Raw genomic sequence first — 23,438 nt, 5'->3', positions numbered from 1 at the left:
GACGAGGGCGCTACAATCGGAGCCAATGATCATCCATCGTTGGGAGCCTCCTGAATATGGATGGGTAAAGATCAACTCCGACGGTGTGGTCTCCAGACATGGAGATAAAGGAGGATAAGGAGCGATCTTCCAGGATCACAATGGGGCGTTCAGGGCTGGTCTTTGCCAGTTTTTACCAAACATTATTGACCCTGAGATGGCAGAAGTACTAGCGCGCAGACGAGGAGTTCAGGTGGCGATTGATCTTCAGGTTCAGCGAGCTCATGTCGAACTGGACTGTCAGGTTGTGGTACATATGCTTAATAGTCCGGAAAGGAATTTGTCCGCTGTAGGACCTTGGGTGCAGGATATAAAGAGGATTCTCAATACGCTAGAGGATTCAAAGGTGTCATGGGTTCAACGTTCTGGGAATGTAGCCGCTCATAAGCTTTTTTTGAAATAAAATGAAATTTTATTCATTAGCAATAATCGATACATCGTTTGTGAGAAACATTACAATTTCACTAATAGGCTCCTCAAACCAATCCGAAGTTGAAAAAAATCTAGCTAATCTAGCAAGTTCATGTGCTACTTTATTTGCCTCTCTATTACAATGTTCGAATTTAGTCATGATAAAATCACAAGCATAGTGATAGCAGTCATCGAAGATTGCCGCCGCCGCTCCCGCTAACTGTCCTCCGTCCTGCATGGTCTCAATCACCTCCAAATTGTCAGAGTTGATGATTAGGCGATTACAACCCGCCCTTTGCGCTAAATTTAGGCCAAACTTGAGAGCTAAGGACTCCGCCATGAGAATATCCGCGCAGTAGTCTGTCTTTCCTTTCCCTCCTGCAATAAATCTACCTTTGTCGTTGTAACACCCCGAGACTCGTGCTACAGTAACCTCACCCTAATGATGCCAGTTCATCACCCTTTTACTAAGCCAATTGTCACTTGATTAAAATTCAGGACAAATTCAAATTCAAATAACAAGTCAACTTATGATTTCTTCAAACAATAAATTAAAAATGTTCGTTAGGTCGCAGATATTCACTAACTATTTGTCATGGATATACCAACATTGTTTAAATAAATAAAATGTCCTTGGCCTATTTAAAACTGGACCAAACAGCCCTAATTATGTCATCTAATTTCCACCATAAATTCTGCGGAAACAAATTGCCCCAAACTTTTAGTGACATTCCAAGGTATTGCAAAGTAATTTTAGGACAAGTCTGTAACATCCCGATTCTCGGAATGTTTAAGAAAAAGTTTTCTCAAAAATCAGGGCAAGAAAATTTCATTTGTTTTATTTGTTAATCAAGCTTAAATTGGAATTTTATAATTTAATGGATTTAAATTGAACTAATGTGAACCTAAATTAAAATTTGAGTTTTCTTCTTTTCTTTTAGTTGGGCTTTATTTTCTCTTCTTTGGCATATTTAAATATGCACCTTTGAATTTACTTTGGTTTTTGTGAATCACTGTTTTTTTTCCTGTCTAAGTCACATGGGCTTAGACCATCTATTTTTTTCTCCTCCCCTCCTTTCTCATGGGCCTTGCCGACCTGGGCCATCTCTCTCACCTGAGCAAGAGGCTCCTCTCCTTCTGTACGTTTCCAATCTACAGAATAGAAATGACCACCTACACCTACACATAAGAGGAAACATTCAGCCATATGGAAACTCCTTCTCTTAATTCCCTTTAATTTCTACGGTTTCCAAATATGAAATTATGTAGACTTGGTTCTTCTCCCACTGCCAGCCCGAGCGCTTCTCCTTCCTCCACCTACACGCACACATGTAAAAAAACGAAACGCCAACAGCCATCGTTCTCTCCTTTCTCCACATCGTTTCCAATTCCTCTGGTACATATACGTGCACATCCACCTCCTCTTTCATTCCGGTAGAAACTCCAGCCTCTTATGCTCCATAGACGTGATGTTCGATCTCGTTGACGCAGCCCATCTCCATCCAAACCCCTGCGCCAAGTTCTTCTTCTACATCCCATGAATCCATTCAGAGAAGAAAGAACGTGATCGGTCGACCACACACGAAGAATTCCACATGTACGTCAACACTGTTCGTCGAGTTCATCACATCGTATCTTCATGCTCGGTGAGCAACTATCCAATTCCTTTTGCGCGCCGTCAAAACATCATTCAAGTTATCTCCTAGACATCATAGTTCCTCCTATTTTTATCGTTGGATGCGTTGATGCTATCCGTCACATGAACTAAATATTATTGGCATATTTCCATCATTTTGGTTCATCGTTTGATCTTGATCCCAATAGATGAAACGTTTTAAGAGGTGAGAGGAACCCGTTTGTGGTTTTAGATTTTCTATTTATTTATTTTTACTTGTGTGATGTATGCCTAGGAGTCAATCCTAATTATTTTTGCAATGTTAGGAGTAACACATGATTCACTAGATTTATTCTACACTTGTTTTAGATTGTTTATATAGTTGTACGTACTGTTTCGGCTCGGTGATTTTTGGTACAATGTATAGTTCTCTTTTATACATGCGTACTAAATTTGTGAATTAGTTCCATCTTTAGTATTTTGAACTATCGATCTAGATTTTCTATGGGTTGCTAAATATTGTTGAACATGTTGTTTCATGTGACATTTTTCTCTCGTGTGGTACGTAGTTGTATGATATGCCTATGTACAAGTTTGTGAATTATTACCATGCATGCGTTTATTGTAAGAATTTATTTATTCTAGTTATATACTCTATCTTATGTTGTTGTTTTACACATCATGTAATCATCTCTTGTACACAATTTGGTGAACGTTCGCCATGTGTATAATTTCATAAAATAGTTTTTTTATTTAATTTAGTTTTGTTTTGTTTAGCATGGCGATATATATTACATATGTTCCATATAACCGTTCTCAATCAAGATGCATGTGTGTTGTATAGTTTTGATGTCATGTCATGCTCTGGGTTATTGTTTATCTAAATTATATGTGTCATCTAGTTTCTTTATAATAGTTGTAGAGTCGATGTTGCTTTACAGTTGCTATAAGATAAACATAACCCAAGGTTAATCGATGGTTGTTGCATATAGTTATTTATCTTTTAACCATCACAAATATTTTTCGTGGTCTACTAACATTTAGTCATGCCATGTCTAGTATAGTTCAGTTGTATTATTTCATGTATTTTGCATCATTCTCATTATGCTCGATGTTAAATGAAATGTCTTGTTATAGATGTTTGTTATGAAAGATTACTTGGATGGTTGCTTTATGTCATGTTTAAGATTTGTGTTGCTATAGATTATTTATTCTTATGACATATAACTTAGATTATTACATCTTGATAGTTATTCGATGTGTTTTGTTTACCTAGACAATACCATGCCATGCTAGCACTTGTTCAAACGTTGAATGCATGTTTTATTGTATGATTTCCGTGTGTTACAACATTGCTAGTATTTACGATATGATGGTGCATATGGTTACCCTTTGCTTGGTAGATACATGCTTGTTGTGTATGATTCCATCTTGCTTGATCAATACCATTCCATGATATTGTGACTATGTAACTAGATGATATTGTATGTATCAATTCATGTCACGTTCATGTTTATGTAGATTAAGTCTTTATAAGTGTAGGTTGTATGTAATAGAAATGTGTCTTGTCTCTATTATTTATGTTATGATAATCATCGCTTGATGCCATTGATGCCATGACCTAGATGTTTACTTGCTTACATGTTAGTATTCCTTTTCCATGTGCTTAGTTATCATAAGTATCATGCTAGTGATGTGTGCTAATACAATGTTGCATCATTAGGTTGCTTGTTATCCACCAAGTCATGTCATAGTTACGAGTTGAATTCTATTGGTATCATAGTTTGGCATCTCGTGTGATGATCATCCATGCTTAGCGTTATATATAGTCTACCTCGCTATTGCATTGTTGTATGCCTAGACTTTGTCATATCTAGTGTATCTAGTTGATTGTATGTCTAACCATGCATTATTCATGCAAGTTATCTTTCATGCCTTATTATGTTCCATGTACTATAGTTGAGTACTTAGCCACTTTTGTTTCTTATATGATTGCCCTCATCTCATGTTAGTATTATGAATATTTTAATACTTATTGCTATGACTCACGTCATATGCTTAGGATGAGCCATATGTCATGTTAGTAGAGTTGTGCTTGATCATACACTAAGTGTGTGTGTGTCTGTCGTGCTTTGTTATTTTGAGCATGTGGTGACAATATTATTGCTAGTGGTTATTGGTATTAGTTGTTCTTTATTATTAAGACCATGTCATAGTTTAGAATCTTTTCGTGAACACTTGTATGTTGAATGCTTGTGCTAGTTAATACATATTTATGATCCTATACTCACATGTTGTGGGTGAGATGTGTATTATTATTAAGTTGTCCAATTAGTTTTGCGATAGCATTGATTTTTCATTCATTATAGAAATGCTTGCTAATAGTGGTTATGATTGGTGTTTAGTCTTTGCTTGTTGTTAACCATTATAAATATTTGGATTCATATAAATATTTACTTGTGGTTGATTATTACTCTTAATCATGTCTAGAATAGTTGTTCACCCACTTGTTCCATGTGTTGTATGGTTTTTGTTAATTGTTTTTACAAATGAATTGGTTTGATGTAGTAGAGTTGATCCTATTTTCTTTTAATAATGTTTTAAGGATAGACCTAGATCATTTCAATTCATGTTGTTGAATGATGTATGATTGCTTAACTAGTATGGTTTGTAATGTGTGTTTGTTTGTCTTATGGAACACTTGCTTTTGAATTCTTATATAGTTGGTGTATATGTTTGGCTATCGTTGACCATTATAAGTATTTAGATTCTATCTAAATATTTATTTGTGGTTAACTCTTACCTTTTCATTCCATGTTGTGATCATGTAGTTAAATGCATAGGGTGGTTCCATTTCATATGTGTGGATGACATTGTGTTGGTTATATAGTAGTTTCTTATACAGTTAGTCGTGATGTGTAGTGGGCACTATTTGTGGTCAATAGCATAGTTTGTACCGGGACGTTAGTCTTGTTGACAAGCCCTGATTATCCATCATCAACCTAAACCCTGTCAATTCCTTGAGTCCTCTACTTACCTTTCAATCATGCTATCTCCTTTTGGAATCTCCATCTAATCAATATCTTGCTATCCGTCCACTCTTAATTGTTTTGGATGTTATTTGGATTTACTTTTGCTTTGGTATTTATTGTTTGTATTTTGCTATCGTTCTAACGAGTAGGGAGTGGCGATGTTGGACATGGAGATAACAGGTTACGAAGAAGGACTCAACAACGAAGGCATGCCTCCTTCTTTGATCATACTTATCCTATGGTTTACAAAATTGCATTGTGTTTTATGGTTACTATATGCATGCTATTTTAATTCTCGTAGCTAGTGTGTCGATTGACACATTACCTTGATCCGCTTGTCGCCTATTCACTTGACACTTGAGTAGAATTATAGTATTCTTGTAGAGTAGAAATGCTTAGCCATGCTTATTACCCTATAGGTGCTTTGTTGAATGACCTCTAAGTCATTGACAGTTGAAACTTACCGCTGAGCTAGGCCAGATGGTCTTATTGATATCCTCTACTCTCTTCTACTCTGGGTGAAACTTATCATCTGGATACTGGTGCGGACGACAGCTGAATCAAGGATTGAAGGAGCGATTGGCTGCCCTTCATGAGTTGAAGGGGGCAATCAGTCGTCCGTGCCGCATGAGGCCTAATAAGTCTTGGATTTGAAGATTGTGATAATAGTACAGCCACATGCTATATGGGCACTGGCTTGGTCAAATAAGCTAGTCGGCCTTAGGTGTTGATGTTGCCGTGCCGCAGATGGGATAGCTTCCTTGCGAGGAGTATCCTCGGCACAGATGGGGGGACCGGTTTGAGGACGTACTCTCAGTTCCGTGTCACATCTTTGGGGGATCTAGTCCAAAGACCTCGTCACAATCTCCCTACCGGTATACCAGATGGTGTACTACGCTAGCGACGGCTAGTGGCAACAAGTCGGGATTGTGTCGTGTGGGTAAAGTGTACAACCTCTGCAGAGTGTAAACCTATTCGAATAACCGTGTCCATGGTCAAGGACAGCGCATGAATCTTTCTTGACATACAGGACCTGTCTTGCTTATTCCCTCTTTACCCCTACTCTTGGAACCTATGAAGAGTGTGAGTTGATCGAGGATCCTCACTTTGATGAAAGTTATTCTGGAGATAAAACACATTCTCATCAAAAACTGCTTTTATCCAACTGCTTTATTTGTCAAATAAAATTAGCTTTATGCAAATGAGCCATATAGCCTTCCTTTGAAGCCACATGTAGCTATTAGGTCCTCCCCCGTGGGAGGCATGTTGAGTACGTAATGTACTCATGGCAATAATTTTGTTGATAACAGAGTTGCATGAAGACGAAGGTAATGACTACGATTATTATGGTGATCCGTAGAAGTGAGGTCGCGTGGACTACATCGACTGCCTGTGGCTGAGATGGAGTCGCTACACATTTTACTTTCCGCTGTTTCTGATTGTAAATGTCATGAGATATCTCACTAGGTATGTCTTGTGACAAATATACTACTTGTAATGTGTTTACGTATTCTGCAATGATATCATTTCACTGTGTTGTCAACAATAATCCTGGTGTTGACAAATATACACAGGAGGATCTGGAAGTTAATTCCAGGTTCTCACAAAGTCTCTTATTTAACAAAATTCATTTGGACTTAAATTATAATGCAAAACCATACAGGATTAAAGAAAATAGAAATGTATTTTAAAACAAACAAAAAAAGTAAACTAACCTAACCTATTGAGCTTTTGGCCCATCTAACAAACAACCAGCCCAGCCTGGCGCCCCTCGTTACTAACCCTAACTCGTCTCGTCCTGATCCCCATCTCTCCTTCTTTTCCACCTCGCGCCGCCAGGGACGAGCGAGAGCGCTCCCGCTCAACCTCGCAGCTCCTCCCGCCGGCCACGCCTTGCCCCTTCCCTCGCAGCGTCTCCTCTCCCTTGCTCCCTCCAGCACCTCCGCGGCCCGCCTCCACTCGTCGATGCCCCGTCACCAGGGACCTTCCCTCGCCCCGCATGGTGCTGCTTCACCTCGCGCCGTGCCCTACCTCGGCATGGATGGCCCGCACCTCCGCCGCCCAACGACCAGGTCCGGCCGGCCTTCGCCGTCCCTTCCCGTTCCCGGATGGATCTGGCTGCAGCCACGTCGTCCCTGACACCAAGTCCGTCCTCCTGTGCTGCCTCGCTGCCCGACGAGCACCAAGCCACCGCTTGGAGCACCAAGACGAGTTCCGGTCGCTGCCTGCCGTCAGCACTCCCGGCCTCCCTGGCGATTGTCACGACCACCGTCCGACGCGGCACCTCCCACGCGGTCGGACGTGCCCAACCACGTGCCCATTCGTGGCCGGCGGGGCGATTCCGGCAAGGTCCCGTGTGGCGCCGCCGTGTTCTGCCTCACCGGCATGGTCGGCCATTCGAACCATCACGTGGGCCACCGATAGGTGGACCCCGTGTGATTAGTCGCTAAGATGGACTCTAATCCACCACCCATGTGTAAATGACAAACGGGACCCACACCTAATTAATCATGAACATAATTAGCATGCTAATTAAACTAATCTTGATGGCCACTAATGGTGAGCCATGCAACTTTAGCGATTAGGATTAACTCTAACAAAATATGTTAACAATTTGACCCACAGACCACTAGGCCCCACCCTGACCAATTAAGTTAATTAGTTTAAATAAACTCTATTAATATTGCCACTGTCTATGACATGTGGCCCCACCTTGACTAGTTTGACCAGTCAAAGTGCTGACTGTGTATCACCTAGCCAATGACAGATGGCCCCATCTGCACTGTTCACTGTTGACTTGGTCCACTTTGACTGGTGAGTCAGTAGTTGACTAGACCCACCAGTCAGTCTCTAACTGAGTGTAATACTGGGTACATTTAACAAAATAGCTATTTAATAATTCGAATTTAATTAAATATAGTAATATTAGAAAGTGTTTAAAACTTTGAAATTTAATATAAAATAAACCGTAAGTCAGATGAAAAAACTTTGTACATGAAAGTTGCTCAGAACGATGAGACGAATTCGGATACGTAACCTGTTCGTCCGCCACACATCCCTAGCATAGAGAACATGTAACTTTCCCTCTCCGGTTCATCTGTCCGAAAACGCGAAACACCGGGGATACTTTCCTGGATGTTTCCTCCCTTTGCCGGTATCACCTAGTACTGCGTTAGGTCACCTCTAGCACCGCCTATTGCCATGTTATGCTTTGTGATGCTTTGATTGCTCTGTTATTTATTGTGTTCCCCTCCGTTACTTCTTTCTGGTAGGCCCTGAGACCGTTGTCGGTACCCCTGTGATCGACTAGATCGATGATGAACCCTTCTTGCCAGAGCAACCAGGCAACCCCCCCCTCCCCCGTGATCACCAGATATCGCCTATTCCTTGTCTCTACTGCTTGCATTAGAGTAGTGTAGCATGTTATTGCTTTCGATTAATCCTATTCTGCTGCATAGCCTGTCATTGTAACTACAGTTGTTATCCTTACCTGCAATCCTAAATACTTAGTATAGAATGCTAGTATTCCATCAGTGGCCCTACATTCTTGTTAGTCTGCCATGCTATACGTATTACAGTTACCGACAATGTATCTGCCGGCACAAGCTTGTTACCCGGCAGTTAATATGCCATCAAATTTATTTCACTAGCAAAAGCAAGTTGATCTGGGCTACAAATCACTAATTTAATATTCATTCATTTTTTCCAGGAAATCAAGACAAATGACACTATTTCATAATTCACATATGGGCCTCATCATAAAACTTAACTTCATTCAATAAAATTAATGACCAAATACATATGTTTTTCATTTTGTCCAGGCAATCAAGACAAATGACACTATTTCATAATTCACATATGGGCCTCATCATAAAACTTAACTTCATTCAATAAAATTAACGACCAAATACATATGTTTCTAGAAACGCCCATATATTAGGGTGTTGTGCCACAAAAGGAAAATTACATATGTTTTTGGATGCAACACACGACCAAAATGAGCATATGGTGGCTTCTATGCTAAACTAGCAACCAAAATTAGCTTTCCCCGTGGTTGTAATGTTACCAACAACACGAGGCCCTAATCATTCAAAAAGCTTATAGTTTATTGCTTTAACTTCTGCTAGCCTCTCGCTCTTGTGCTTCAGCATTATCTCCTCTACCTTTTTCCATTCTATTTCCTGAAAAGAGAAATTTTTGGCACATTAGAATTTACATGTCAGATGTAAGTAGCTTGCCGTTTGTTTTCCTTCTGACACATCATCTAAATGTTCCAAATAAAACATGGTCGGGTTCATAGTTTTACATGTTGAATGGGGCAAACTAATACGAAGTCATGATAGCATGACAAAACTTGGAACCCAAATTTGGCCATATTCAATTTTATTTTAAAAAAATGCTTCACAAGCATGAATGGTAGATGCGTACGTGTGTACAGAATGTCACCCCCCATTTGTCAAACCACGTTTTTGGACTCAGACTAGAACAAAAATAAAAAATGAGTAAATAAGTTCAGGTTGGTTATATCACATACCAAGTGTACTCTCTGCCTCCATTCAAACTTCTCCTCCTAGCATGTTGTAGCCTTTGCTCAGCTGATAATTACTTGCCCTGACATAATACATGGAACATATAAGAATCCATGCTTCATGTTATTCTTAAGAAACAGTAACTTATTGAGTAAAAACTAGATTGAAGACCCCAACCTTATAAAAGTAGCATGTAATAACAATTAAACTCTAGAAGAGTACTCCACTTTCAGTATGTCTTAGCAGCAAAATGAAACGAGACATAAATAAGTTCTCTAGCTAGTTATTTTTCTTCCATGTAACAGTATATGTGCATGATGACAGTTGAACTAGATGATCTCACATCGATCGACCAATGGGAATAAACAACACAATACAAAAATCATTTTACCCAAAGCTTGCTTGTAAAACTCCTACAGTGTTTTACTGATTTAGTATTCAGTTGTAGCACCCACTTGTTTAGAACCAAAAGATTATTGAACTCCCTATACTGATAAGACTTAATAAAACATGTGTGCAGTCATTTAGAAGTATCCACTGCGGCACTGCCATAGTGCATAGATCATTTAGAGGTATTCACTGGCAGAGAGCATATCTACTGTCCTTTACATACAATATAAATTGAAACTGCAAACATTCCCTGGTGCTTCCTATCAAGATGTCTGAAGATGAAAACGATAAAATGTTCTGAAGAACTGTTCTTACTCGATTAAATGGAGAAATATTTAAGTAGTGACTACCCTGAGTTCAAGCATTACAAAATACTAGATGTTTTCTTTCGCACAAACAACACATGTCCAAGCATAATGTGTATATAAGTATGGAATATAGATCACAGTAGCTGATAGCACATGCAAGCAACATAGATGGGTATATCACATTCAGGCAAGCAACATGTCCAACCATAATTTTTGGTACCAATGTGAACTTGTTCTTTATATAATATATGGGTATATCACATTCAGACAACAACTTTGATAGAACGTAAATAATAAACTTCATATCAGAGAACTAACACTTTTGCAAGTTCAAATCTTTAAATTCTAGAAGCAGTACTCCACTTTTAGTCTATATTTGTAGCAAACAGAGAAGAGACCGAAAGAGATTCTCTATCTGATTGCTTTTATCACATGTACAAGTATATGTGCGTGATGACGAGTGAACTAAGTGATCTCACATCAATGGATCAATGGAGATAAACAAGGGTACTTGTTCATTCCAACTACATGTTCATTAGTTAAAGTTTGTTTTCTTTTAACATCCAGAATTAGCACAAAGAGCACTTAATCATAGTAAATGGAAGAATACCCATTGGCACCAAGAATTAGAGTTGTGAAGAGCATATTCATTTGTACATTCAAGCACAAGTCTGAGAGAGAAAAATGTTACCTCAGTATTGAACTCCTATGAAACAATTAGCTAGATGGTAAATCAGGGAAGGAAAAGGAGCTACTTTTGTAGAGAAATTTTTAATATTAAATCCACACTCATGTCTATAAATTTAGCTCTTTCAGATGGAGGCACCAAAAACTTTATAGAGCGCTACATTTCCCTACTACTATAGTACACAATTTTTTTTAATTTGGATTAGCAGTCCGCCCAGACTCCAGAGCAAATACAAGTCATTGATTTGTTCCATAAAATGAATATCCACCATTCATCAGTACCTTGCCCAAGAGATCTAATGGTTGACATTTCTTAGATTCTCTATGTACGGGCAAACGCCAAAACAACTCCAGGACCATTCTGGAATCCTGACGGCTCCAAATGGGCCCACTGGTGAAATTCTGTTATTCAAGATCTTTTATGGCTATGATCAGGAAACAACGATGACTAGAGTAACCTTCCTTCTACTCCGTAAACAACTAGCTTGTATAGAGCACTAGTCATTTGTATCTACCAAGTTTCGAAGCAGCAACTTGCCAATCCTTTGGACGGGATTTAACACTCAACAACATACATACTACTCCCATCTCAAAATAAATGTTGCTCAAGTAAACGGATGGGTGAGTGAAGAAAACGTGCATAGCTCGTGCCTTCGACTAGTATACACAATCTTCAGTTGCGCAATGTCTGAACCTGAATAAATAAAGACTGATCCATGTACTAAAAAGGATGGATACAAGCAAATGAAATAGGCACGTATACTTGCATATTAAGATAACAAAATGAAATATACACTAACCTGGCTGAAACCCTTTACAAATCACGAGCACCAGGAATTCCTTGAACAAACAAACCACTGCTAGAACCAGTCTCCAATCCTTTCACTAATAGCACCTGCATCAATTTGGTAGGAAAAGGAAAAAACAATAAGGAACACACTCAGTAGTAACTCGGTGGAAGGGGAAATCTGCCTTCGTACGGACAACTGGACAGCGTGCACCATGAGTTCTCATTGAGCAGAGAAGAAAAGATTAACAACCTTGGTAAGGAAGATCTCACCTGCATCGGGTTTCCACCAAGACGGATCTGAGGAAAGTATTGTACCAGCATAGTAGAGATGGGACACCACGCTCGCCGTTGGTAGGGAGGAAGCCGTGGTGGGGAGTCCGCCTATGCTCGTCGGCGTGATGGACCGTAAAGAAGAGATGGAGGCAACTGGAATCATCGACCAGTTCTAGTGGTGGTGTCGAAGGGAGGGAGGCGACGACGACCTCGCACATCAAAGGCGTATCGAGGGAGGCGACGCCAAGATCCAAGCACCGCCGCCATAGATCCCGATGGGGTCGCACAGGTCAACCAAAGGGGTGGTGGTGGAGGGCGTGGTCAACAGCAGAGGGGGCGGCGGCGGCGGTCGAGGAGGAGGTCTAGGGAGGGTTCGATTTGGGGGAGAACAGGTCGTGTGGTGGTTGTAATTCTTCTTTCTTTTTTTTGAGCGGTGGCTTTAATTATTTTGAGTGGAAATGTCGCGCGCTCTCCCGCGCCAGCGCGCGTTTGGGCCAAATGTTATTTTGGGCTCACGCCACAGGCAGGCCCGGCAGATAGTGGGTCGTAGTTCAGTTCTCCCGGTAGTTTTTATGAACTAAGATGTGGACATTATTACTGGCAGTGCGCATGCCCTTGCTGATTAACTTTTACCGGCAGTTTCTCCGCCGTTATGCACTTCTACTGGCAGTAACAAGATCCCCGGCAGATGGTTTGCCCTCATTCTTGTATTTCTCCCGGCAGTTAAGTGCCCCCGATTCGGTGTTGTGGTGTAGTACTATCGGGCCGTGATCACGTCGGGTGTTGATCACGGGTATATGCTATATACCTTATACATGATACATGTGGTGACTGAAGTCGGGTCGGCTCGTAGAGTACACGCAACTGATTCCGTTGTGGGGGCTGAAAGGATAGGTGGTTCCATCCCAGTAGTGGTGGGCCTAGGTTCCTGACGGCCCCCGACTGTTACTTTGTGGCGGAGTGACGGGGCAGGTTGAGACCACCTAGGTGAGAGGTGGGCCTGGCCCTGGTCGGCATCCGCAGTTACTTCAAAATAACACGCTTAACGAGATCTTGATATTTGATCTAAGTCTGGCCACTGGCATATATGCACTAACCAACTACGCGGGAACAGTTATGGGCACTCGACGTCGTGGTATCAGTCGAAACCTTCTTGACGTCAGCAACTGAGCGGCACGCGCCGGATTGGACTGGAACGCCTGCTCTTGTATTAGGGAGGATAGGTCTGCTTCCCGGCCGTGTTCGCAACGTGCAGGTGTGCAATGTGCGATGGGCCCTGACCCCTGCGCGCATAGGAGTTAGACCGGCGTGCTGACCTCTCTGTTGTGCCTAGGTAGGGCTGCGACGTGTTGATCTTTCGAGGCCGGGCATGACCCAGAAAAGTGTGTCCGGCCAAAGGGGATCGAGTATGTTGGGAAATGTGGTGCACCCCTGCAGGGAAGTTGATCTATTCGAATAGCCGTGTCCCTCGGTAAAAGGACGACCCGGAGTTGTACCTTGACCTTATAACAACTAGAACCACATACTTAATAAAAACACCCTTTCAAGTACCAGATACAACCCGGTGACCGCTCTCTCACAGGGCGACGAGGGGAGGATCGCCGGGTAGGATTATGCTATACGATGACACTTGGTGAACTTACCATCTACTCTCTTCTTTATGCTTCAAGATGGAGGCTGCCAGAAGCGTAGTCTTCGATAGGACTAGCTATCCCCCTCTTATTCTGGCATTCTGCAGTTCAGTCCATAGATACTACCCATTTCATTGATACCAATGCATATGTAGTGTAGATCCTTGCTTGCGAGTACTTTGGATGAGTACTCGCGGTTGCTTTCCTACTTCTTTTTTCTCTTTTCCCGGTTACTGCAATCATATGATGGAGTCTAGGAGCCAGAGGATCCCGAGGATGATTCTACATGGAGTTTGACTTCGAGGAGTAGTTAGGAGGTCCCGAGTAGGAGGCCTTGCCTTTTCGATCGTTGTTGCTTTTGTGCTTGCCTTCTTAAGGCAGACTTGTTTAACTTATGTCTGTGCTCAGATTTTGTTGCTTCCGCTGACTCTTGTATATTCAAGTTTATGTATTCGATCCCTCGGGGCCCCTGGCTTGTAATATAAAGCTTGTATTATTTTAATTTGTGTCTAGAGTTGTGTTGTGATATCTTCCCGTGAGTCCCTGATCTTGATCGTACACGTTTGCGTGTATGATTAGTGTACGTTCAAATCGGGGGCGTCACAAGTTGGTATCAGAGCCGACTGCTTGTAGGAATCCCCCTTCCAGACTCCCTGGCCAAAGTCAAGTCTAAACATTGCAAAAGTTTTTACTAACATGGTTGTGTGTCTTACGGGCCCATGTTGCCATTGGGTGATATTTGGATCTTTTATTCCTTGATCTTTACTCTAGGACTCTGATCTCTTACTAACTCTGACTCTAGGTTCTCGTAACTACTTCCACCCGAAGAGCCCCTCACTCCAGATGATTACTTGGTGCACTAGAAGATTCCGAAGTTACTCTCGGATGTTCCCTCGATACTTTGGGCCATCCTTTTGCCATTACTTTCCATCGATAAACCCCAACGGATAACCAAGTACATTTGCCATTCATACAGTCATTCTCCACTGATCTTGTCATTACAACATACCCCGAAATTCTCTCTATTGTTTAGAGAATACTTTGTTCCTACTGCCTTGCAGTTCTTTGCCACATCAATACCACTACAGATAATTTCTCGCACTCATCGGGTATTCGCTCATCCTGAGTTGATTCATGTATTTCACAAAAGTCTTCGAAATACTATTTGAACTTCCAAAAATCCTAAGCAGCCTATTGCTCTTGAAATTCTTGCTTGCTTGCATTATGGTTAATCCCATAAGTCTCGTAATCTTATTGGCATCCCTTGTCATTATCATTTTGAGCCCCTTGATTCAAAATGTTGCGATTGCTCGCAATCCTCAATCAGATCCTAGAATTCATCCTTCCAGCTCAGACGTCATTTTAACAGGTGCTGGATCTCGACCAATCAAATCGCCATCGATTGTACCCCTAAGGCTATTCTACGTATCCATCCATAATCTGAGCATTGCTTCTGATCCCTTGTCTTGGAATTCATAATTCCTTTGCAACTAAGCTTTGAGTTAGTCAGTTGTTTCTATAATCTGATCTCCTTGCACTCTTTCTTCCTCTGGTTGAGTACCGATGCTCACATCAGATCCCTTGAGGACCACCGGATCCTTTGTTGGATTTTATCTGACAACGCCCTTCATAATCAATCACGTTGGAAGTTATTCCTCTGGTACATAATACCATTGGTAAACCCTATTCTATGATTCGGACAACCATGTTCTACTTTTGAGCTAGTGATATTTACTATTGAAGCTTGTGGTATATGTTTCCACGATACCCCGATGGGTTGAACCTATGCCTTCCTTAATATGTGTGAACTCGAAAGTTTCCACGAGTCATACTCTTCTAGTATTTTACCAAATAAAATTTCAACACTACAACTTCTTCAAAAATGAGAAGTGAATGAAAGGTTATGCATTGGAGAAGTGGGAGTCGACCTTGAACTTTGTGTTCATGCCCATGGACATGATGTAGATCGTATCATTAAAGCTTCTCTACAATTAAATATTCCCTTGGTATAAGTTCATCTTATATCTGGGATCTAGCCTTTTACAATCGTGGTTGAAGTACTTGTCTTCTGCAGATCATTGCACCTGTCCAACTATTACTTTGATCTACCATCGAGTATTACACTCTAGTGTCTCAAGAATATCATGGAACTGCATAACTTTTTATGGGTTCTTCATCAACTGTTATTTCTCACCGATTCCAATTTCCTGGGTTCTGGGTTGTCGTCAACCGAGAACACCAATATGTGAACTAATTCCGCATTCCAGTTCGATAACCCTAAGTAATTTTCGTTGCTTATGAGTTTAATAATCCTTCATGTAATTCCTAGCCTAATCGGCTATATCATTATCGTGCTAATTTTAACTGTGCTACCTGATCCTTAATCCCGGAGCACAACTTCTGATGATGAGCTAAGCTTACATCGATTTCCTCGTCTTATCATTTCACCTCAAACAACAAGCTTGATTCTGAGTTGGTGTCGTATCCGTGGTTCCAATAATCTTCCGCTGCATTAGTCTTGTTTCTTAATGTAGCCGTTGTTCAATTGCTTCTTCGTGGAGCCTCTCGACAAAAATTTTCATGATCATCATAAACATTTTGACTCCTTCTAGGATATCAATCGAATTCATGATGATAGGTGCCATCCTCGACCCTTGGTAATTTGAGTTACCATCGACAACATCCTTATCTTCGTTTCAACACAAACTTGTTCATGCTATGGATGCAACTTCCTATCCAGTTTGTATTATGTTCTACCTTGAAGTATTACAGTCTTTTATGTCAAGGATGTTGTGAGGACTGCTCCACATCTTAAGGAATTCTTGGTATTGTGATACTTCTCACCCTCACCATTCTTTCTTGGTCCCCGTGTTGATTCTAACCGGGATACTAACACGTGAACCGTGCTACTTGGATTCTGTACTTATAGAAACCCTATTGCTATGAAGTTAATGGTTGACATTTCACTCTTAGACCATTATTTATCGAATCACTATTCTGCTACCTCTTGAGCACTGTGTTGATTTTCCCTTGAAGAGGAAAGGGTGATCCAGTAAAGTAGCGTAAGTATTTCCCTCAGTTTTTGAGAACCAAGGTATCAATCCAGTAGGAGATCACGCTTGAGTCCCACGCACCTACACAAACAAATAAGAACCTCGCAACCAACGCGATAAAGGGGTTGTCAATCCCTTCACGGTCACTTACGAGAGTGTGATCTGATAGATATGATAAGATAATATTTTTGGTATTTTTATGATAAAGATGCAAAGTAAAATAAATGGCAAAAGAAATAACTAAGTGTTGGAAGATTAATATGATGGAAGATAGACCAGGGGGCCATAGGTTTCACTAGTGGCTTCTCTCAAGAGCATAAGTATTACGGTGGGTAAACGAATTACTGTCGAGCAATTGATAGAATTGAGCATAGTTATGAGAATATATAGGTATGATCATGTATATAGGCATCACGTCCGCGACAAGTAGACCGAAACGATTCTGCATCTACTACTATTACTCCACACATCGACCGCTATCCAACATGCATCTAGAGTATTAAGTTCAGAAGAACAAAGTAATGCTTTAAGTAAGATGACATGATGTAGAGGGATAAACTCATGCAATATGATATAAACCCCATCTTTTTATCCTTGATGGCAACAATACAATACGTGCCTTGCTGCCCCTGCTATCACTGGGAAAGGACACCGCAAGATTGAACCCAAAGCTAAGCACTTCTCTCATTGCAAGAAAGATCAATCTAGTAGGCCAAACCAAACTGATAATTCGAAGAGACTTGCAAAGATAAACCAATCATACATAAAAGAATTCAGAGGAGAATCAAATATTGTTCATAGATAAATGGGGTCATAAACCCACAATTCATCGGATCTCGACAAACACACCGCAAAAGAAGATTACATCGAATAGATCTCCAAGAAGATCGAGGAGAACTTTGTATTGAGATCCAAGGGGAGAGAGAAGAAGCCATCTAGCTAATAACTATGGACCCGTAGGTCTGAAATAAACTACTCACACATCACCGGAGAGGCCATGGAGTTGATGTAGAGGCCCTCCATGATCAATGCACCCTCCGGTGGAGCTCTAGAAAAGGCCCCAAGATGGGATCTCTCGGGTACAGAAGGTTGCGGCGGTGGAATTAGGTTTCTGTGGTGCTCCTGGATGTTTGGGGGGTACGTGGATATATATATATATATATAGGAGGAAGAAGTACGTCGGTGGAGCAACGAGCGTCCCACGAGGGTGGAGGGCACGCCCCCTGCCTCGTGCCCTCCTCGATCATTTCTTGACGCCCACTCCAAGTCTCTTGGATCACGTTTGTTGAGAAAATCACGTTCCCGAAGGTTTCATTCCGTTTGGACTCCGTTTGATATTCCTTTTCTTTGAAACCCTAAAATAGGCAAAAAAAACAGCAATTTGGGCTGGGCCTCCGGTTAGTAGGTTAGTCCCAAAAATGATATAAAAGTGTAAAATAAAGCCCATTAACATCCAAAATAGATAATATAATAGCATGGAGCAATCAAAAATTATAGATACATTGGAGACGTATCACATTCTAACTTTGATTATGCTATCTAAGCCCATATTTTGGGTGTACCTTCAACCAATGTTTAATTGTGTATGTTTTCCTCGAGCATACATCATTATATTATTTTACTTGACAAATGTTATCTCCTTGTTCACATGATTGTGGAAATCCGTCCTTTTGGAAAATCTCGATGAATTGTCCCTGAGCCTATTAGCCACCTCGTCATCCTCTCCTTGGTTTAATGATGAACTTTGTGTCAGAACTCGCTCCCATAGTTCATTTCATGAGAATCTTACATTCTCATCTCGTCAATTTGTGTTGCACCTTTTCTTCTCAGGCATCCTAAGTCTGAGGTATCCTAACACCAATCAGATCTGAACCTCGGTCGGATATGATGGTTGGAACATATTTCCAAGAGTTATAACATTGGTCTTTATGTGACTCGGTAAGGTGATGTCATGCCTAGCACACCTGGCCGGAGGACTTGTTGTTATAGTTTCCTTTTTAGCAAGGTTAATCATTCTTCCATAAGGAAATTGTAAGACTTATTCTATAAGTTGTTCCTGATGAATCATTTGTGTATCCAAGTCCGAACTTTGCTTGAAGACTGTGTCAATGCTATCTTGAAGCATGTCGGTGGTACTCCGATTTTCAATGAGAACATTTGAAGCACAATGCTAAAATTTCTTTATCAACTATCCAAACACCATTGTATGGGTAATGTCATGAAATTTCTCTCCCCTTTCCTAAAGGGTTTTCTACATTATATCCTACCACGGATATCATGCTCTGCTTGTCCTTGGGAAGGATATATCCCTTAAATATGTGTTTAACCACATTTTCCTTTCCATTGTTCTATTTAATCTGATGATCACCTTTTCCTTTCCATTGTTTTGTTTAACCTTACTGGTGATCTATCTGATCTAAGTAGTAATATTCTCCTGCTTATGTAAACACCTTGGTGTACAACCGTGTCGGTAAGACCCTGTTGCTTTTGTTGACGGCATTGCGGTAACCACCGATGGATGAGAACTTTGCCTATTGGTCCGCCTCATTTCAATGAGTAGGAAAATCGTTCTCTTCGTCCCTCGCCCTTGGTACCGGTGTTGTTGCCGACATAACTGACAGGTTATTCTCTGACGTGCCTTGCTATCATAACCGTGCAAGATGTCACCGCTCTTTCTACTTTTAACCCACATGGTGGGCCCATAACCCATAGTTCCACATGATCGAAACCTGACTCTCTTGTACATCCTTGTTGTCAAAATTATTTCTTGCGCTTGACTTCGTATGTAATTCACAGGCCACCTTCCTAGTGATCTATTCCGGTATGAGACACAATACTTATTCCCATTTCTTTGAATCCCTTTCGCACTTTGTTTCAGGCATCGAACGATTGCCTACCCGCTTGAAACTTCTCATGGTACCTTCTTACTCTGCTCTTGATATTTTCTTAAGTTTCAGTTTGAGAGTTACTTTCCGCCACCTTCCTTGATGTTAGCTACCAGATAGTCAACCTTGCAGAGGTCCGTTCTCCCGGAATAACCCCACCTTATTCTACAGTAAGTACGATGGAGTTCCCGAAGAAAGGATGTTGACTTCATCATGATGACCTGAAGCAGAGAAATGAAGACATCAACGTAGTGGATCTACCTCTTCGAGAAGAGCAACCAAGACTGAGAAGACTCGATAGAATTTCGTAACCAGAACTTTCCCTCTTACTCCACCTCTTAAATCTCGGGACGAGATTTCTCGTAGTGGAGGAGAATTGTAACACCCGAGACTCGTGCTACAGTAACCTCACCCTAATGATGCCAGGTCATCACCCTTTTACTAAGCCAATTGTCACTTGATTAAAATTTAGGACACATTCAAATTCAAATAACAAGTCAACTTATTATTTCTTCAAACAATAAATTAAAAATGTTTGTTAGGTCGCAGATATTCACTAACTATTTGTCATGGTGTTGGTGGGAACGACACCTATGGGATCACTGGGATCCCTTCTATGGTCGGCGGGCGCGGCGTCGTGAGAAGAGCAGGTTTAGCAAGCAAGCCCACGGATCATTTACCCAGGTTCGGGCCACGAGGATGTGTCAAACCCTAGTCCTGCTTTGGTGGATGTATTGAGTGTTCTTGAGCTTTCTGAACTAGCTACGGTGGTCGTCCCGTTCCAAAAAGCCGAATCCTTCTCCTGGTCGCCTCGGGCCTCCTTTTATAAGAAAAAGGGGCTGCCACGGTGGCACACAGGAGGTGGAAAGGCCTACAGTGCGCGAGCTTATCGCACAACATTACGGGACAAAGCGCATTAAATGCGCTACGTAGGTGTCCATTAGCTTTATCGGGGACGGGAACGAGGCTCGTCCCGTCTGTCATCGCTTCGCCTCGCTTCGACGCGCACCCAGGCTGGCGATGCATGAAGCACCATGTAGGCAGGCAGGCAGCTGAGGTGGCGCGGTGGTAGGGCCTTTAGGAAGATCTGCATGCCGCCACACAGGTGCTTCCTGAGTTGGCCTGGAAGCTGCATGTTGCCACACAGGTGCCTGCCCAGATGGTTGGGCTGGCAGCTGCATGCGAATGGCGGCAGAGTCTTGGCTGGTGCGGGCCTGGCAGTGGCCCTGCTGACGCCCTCAGCAAGGGTCTTGCCGTGGTGTTGCTGTCATCCCCGGCAAGGGTCTTGCCGGGGGTCTTGTGGATTTCCTCGGCTAGGATCCTGGCGACGGTCGCCGTCTTCTAGTCCTCATCTTAACTCATATATTTATGAGTTTGACGAAGATTTGCATGCCACCACAGAGGCGCCTTCCGAGCCCTGGTTCCAACGCAGCTGGTTAGGTTGGAGCCGGTGGGCTCAAGGGTGGTTCACTCCGCTGGCATCGGGCAAGTTGCCCCGGCAAGGCTCTTACCGGGGCTGCGGGGGGCGGCCCCGGCAAGGATCTTGCCGAGGGAGTCCACCTCGCCCTCTTGCCCTCCTGTGCTTCCGGTCTTGGCGTCGCCTTGGTCGTCTCGTGCTTTGGCTTCTCTCTGGCTTCCCTCCTCTTCCCTACTAAGTGTGGCCACGACGTGTGGCTCTGACTGCCCGTGCACAAGTAAAGGGGTCAAAAGGAGAGCCCCTACTTTTGTACACCGACAGGAGCCTCCGGGCCTGGGCCACACTTAAGCGTGACGCGTTGTTGGGCTAGGCCCAGAATGGTGCGCGGGCAGGTGGGCGGATTTTACCGTAGTAATTCCTCATCCGCTGCGCTTCCCCACGACTTGCCGCGACATGGAGGGTCGTGCGTGACGTGGGAGTCATGCATGGGGTGGTTCCCGCACGCATGTGTCACATCGTGCTAAAGAGGCGGCTTGCGCCTTCCCCATAAAATGAGGGATGCGCAGAGGCATGACCCATTTACTTGGGTGGACTCGGGTCATGGCCTTCAAGGCGCCCGTGCCCCACGATCACGGGCTGGGGAGCGGCCGCTTCTCCTGTCCCTTCAATGCTGCTCGCTCGCCACGTGTCCCTCATGCAGGTAGCAGGAGGTGAAGGCGGGAAACCGGGCCGTCGCTGATTGGGGCAGCGGGCCGGTCCTGATTCCCTGTGCCCCCCGATGACAGGATTGGTCGAGTGGGGCGGCCGAGCCCTGACTCCGCCCCTTTATAAGGAGGGGAGGGGGCAACATTCCACACTCTTGCATCATCCGTCTCCTTCCACCTCTGCTTCTTCCTTCCATCTGCCATGGCGAGAGGAAGCGCTGGCCCTTCGACGGTGGCGGCGAGGGTCGCTGCTCTCCAGCGCATTCCTCCTTCCCAAGAGCTTGTGGCAGTGGAACCAGCCACAAGAGGAAGGGGGAGGGGGCGAGGTCGATGCTGTCGTGGAGTCCGGGGGAGAGGAGGATGGGGCGGCGCATCGGCCTCGCCTCTGCCAGCAATGCCTCCCCCGACGGAGCACCACGTCGGGGACCAGCCCCGTGAGTTCTTCATAAGGCTGCGCCGGCCACCACGTCGCCGCCTCCATCTCCCAACTGCCTTTGCTCGGGATATGGAGCTCGATCCTCCCCGGATCCTCTAGTTGCACATGAAGGGCTGCGGGAACGGCGGCAAGTGGGTCGACGTCGACTTCCCTGCCCCTCACATCATGTACCTCCGCCACGGATGGAAGACATTCACACACAACCACAGCCTGACGGCGGGGCTTGTCCTCTACTTCAAGTTAACGGAGGGCAGCCTGCTCTCTGTCAAGGTCTTCGGAGATCTCGGAACTCGCTTGAAGTGCTGCGTGGAGAGCTCCTCCGATGATGAAGATTCCTCCTCAAGCGGGAGTGACGAGGAGGACAGCGACAGCGACGACGAGGGAGTCGGGCGGCAGGATGCCGACTCCGACTTCGAGTGACCGCGCCGCCCCTCCCTCGGCCACGCGCCTTGCTGAGGGCCATCCTCGCCAAGCTCTCCATCGGGGTGCTCCTCGTCGTCTCCTTGGGCGGCTGGTGTAGGAGGGCCGGAGAGGGCGAAGAAGGCGGGTGGCGGCCGTCAAGTCGGAGTACGCGGGCACCGATGCCTTCGTCGTGTGTTGCCGGCCCACTGCCTCATCTTTCAGCTTCCCTCCTGGCACCGGGATGTTCTCTTGGCGCCTTCTGCTTCTCGCACCTCACCTAGGCGCTCTTTTCGCCCTCTGGCCCTCTTGTTCCACCTTCTGAGGAGAGGGAAAAGAAATGGATTACGGGCATTTTATCTTTTTTTAGTTTGTAAGCCTACGGGCACTTGTTTATTTTAAGACTTGTTATCCCCTTCCTCATGTTTTTAATTCCGTATGAACTGTACTTATATGGGATGTTTTTAATGAAAAAGGGGGCTTGCCGGGTTCTTTGTGCATGAGCGAGGCCCATGCCAAGGATGAATCCTTGTTATTTTTAATATAAACATGTCACCCGACAACAGGCCTTGCCGTCTCCCCACTTCGGTCGACCATTCTCGTGCTCTTGGAAGAGGCAGGGGCGAAGTAGAGTTATGCCCCTCGTTCATCTCCTCGCGACCGCGTCTACTACCAAATTCTGACCCAGGAGGTAACTCTTGGGTACAAGAAAGGGGGAGCGCAGTGGTTTCAAGGACATAAACGAGGTTTCACATGTCCCAGTTCTATACGGAAACGCATAATAGGGGGATGAAAGACTTATCTGAATCCGCAGCCCCCGGCAACCTTGGCTTGCCGTG

The 23,438-nt window shown here is 43.5% G+C and overlaps 1 long non-coding RNA gene across 1 annotated transcript; it reads right to left on the bottom strand.

Moving 5' to 3' along the window:
* Window positions 1–8,956: 8,956 nt before the first annotated feature.
* Window positions 8,957–12,518, bottom strand: LOC125553854. The gene is made up of 4 exons (XR_007304234.1): window positions 12,072–12,518; window positions 11,812–11,906; window positions 9,632–9,708; window positions 8,957–9,278 (listed from the first exon to the last, which is right to left on the bottom strand). It is a non-coding gene; the product is annotated as an uncharacterized LOC125553854 (long non-coding RNA).
* Between the last annotated feature and the right edge of the window lie 10,920 nt (window positions 12,519–23,438).

This window comes from Triticum urartu, chromosome 4, assembly GCF_003073215.2.
Source record: "Triticum urartu cultivar G1812 chromosome 4, Tu2.1, whole genome shotgun sequence".
NCBI lineage: Eukaryota > Viridiplantae > Streptophyta > Magnoliopsida > Poales > Poaceae > Triticum > Triticum urartu.
Note: the sequence above shows the minus strand (reverse complement) of the source record. Positions and strands in the feature narration are given on the sequence as shown.